The sequence below is a fragment of the Schistocerca piceifrons genome, chromosome 8 (genome assembly GCF_021461385.2).
Source record: "Schistocerca piceifrons isolate TAMUIC-IGC-003096 chromosome 8, iqSchPice1.1, whole genome shotgun sequence".
In the NCBI taxonomy this organism is placed as follows: domain Eukaryota; kingdom Metazoa; phylum Arthropoda; class Insecta; order Orthoptera; family Acrididae; genus Schistocerca; species Schistocerca piceifrons.
The window spans coordinates 423754039-423756211 of record NC_060145.1 but is presented as its reverse complement, the minus strand read 5'-3'; positions in this window follow the sequence as shown (position 1 = coordinate 423756211).

Below are 2173 nucleotides of genomic sequence, written 5' to 3'. Positions count from 1 at the left end.
CTGCGCACAGTTTGAGTCGTAATACGACGTACTGTGGCTGCAATAAAAGCGTTATTCAACAAGGTGGCGTTGCTGTCACGGTTCATCCGAGTCATAATCCGTAGGTAGCGGTCATCCACTGCAGTAGTAGCACTTGGGGGACCTGAGTGGGGCATGTCATCGACAGTTCCTGTCTCTCTGTATCTCCCCTATGTCCGAAGAACATCTCTTTGGTTCACTCCGAGACGCCTGGACACTTCCCTTGTTGAGAGTTCTTCATGGCACAAAGTAACAATGCGGACGCGATGGAACTGCGGTATTGACCGTCTAGGCATGGTTGAACTACAGACTACACAAGCCGTGTACCTCCTTCCTGGTGGAATGCCTGGAACTGATCGGCTGTCTGACCCCCTCCGTCTAATAGGTGGTGCTCATGCATGGTTGTTTACATCTTTGGACGGGTTTAGTGACATCTCTGAACAGTCAACAGGATTGTGTCTGATACAATATCCACAGTCAACGTCTGTCTTCAAGAGTTTTGAGAACCGGGGTGACACAAAACTTTTTTGATGTGTGTATCAATTTTTATAACATTTATTTAAATGATACAATACTAAAATATCACAAATCGTTAAATGCGTTCATTTCTTTTCCTTCATTAACATCCATTCTTATGACACTTTCCACGCACAACGTTTGCCTGGTGCAATGACATTCGGTGGAGAGTACAGTTGGGGCATTTAACCAAGATCTTGGGCTACAAAATGATATGAGGATATTCCATGTATCACTTGTAATATACCAGAAGTAGCCGAAAATAGACTAGGTAACTATAGTAACGGAAACTCTTTCGGACATGCTCACGTTGGCGTGAGAAGACGCCACGATAAAATCGTGCACGACGAAAGGTATGGCAATCAGACGATGAAATTTCATCATAAGAGGAAAAATTCAATGGGCGTGGAAGATTCTGTCATCTGCTAGAAACTGCTGTGTGTAGCTCGTCTTATTATTACAATTTGTAGTACAGTTGAAGTTAGTTAACGTCGATTAGTACATTTCACAATATTGATAATCGCTTTTGTCATAGATGGTACGTTGTACTAGCATACAAAGAAATATAAATAATGATTTCTTTTGTGACTACAGGATGGGACAAATATAAAATATTTCTCTGTATACATGTATTAACTATGCAAGGCATCACAAATCACTGTTTTGTCACTGATCATCTTCCTAATTTCCATATTTTCAGACGCAAAACTCTAATGAAGATAGCAAAATTTTTGTGACATATATCTGACTAAAGACAAACAACGGTGTTTTCTATCCTAGGCGAGGAAAAAAACCAAAACGATCGAGCAAAATAAAAGCTTTAATTGCATAATAACTGACATTAAATTAATTTGCAGCTGATTTTGTAGCCGTTAAATAATTTGTAAGCTGCACTCAAGATAGCGTGTTTGATCACAACAAGATAAAAATTGAGGGAACTTGGTAGTCACCGCGGCACTTGCTGCGTGTTTAACTCATCAGTAATTGTGTTCTTCGAAGTTTCTTTTCTAGTAATCGAGAAAAATCTCTTAGTTTCGAATTACAAGGATACTTGATAAGTAATACGTATCAAGTACGTATACGTTTTATATTAACAACCTTGTTCCAGGTTAGGAGATTTCTTTCTTCCTCACGCTATACACACCCATATATTTCCAGACTCAAGCATATTGACGTACCTCTAACTAGTCCTGGTTTCCAGTGGCGTATGATATTGCGAACGGTATGATATTTGTCTAATTTAGAAGCTGAACCATTTCTTTCAGACACTTGTTTCGTTAACAGTTTCACAAGGTTGCAAGCTTGTAAGCTGACAAAAAAATGTATACAAGCCTGGTCATTTTCTATTACATCTGTTCGTTACCGATTATTGGCGTTTCCAGCTGGTAGAAGTGTTAGTGTAAGACTGTTAACACAGTAATCTTGAAGGTATAGTAACCAAGAGAACATCGTTAGGCCAGAAATAAAGAATTTACTATCAGCAGTTTACCAAATGCTGTTACTGTACGCTTAGAAGAAACTACGATGTTGAGAAACAGCGACCGTTTTCTGAATATGGTAGCTTGAAAGGTGAAACTATGGTGAACTATTTAATCAGTTACAACCGAGTTACTTGAGCAAGCTAAACCGCTGAAAATGC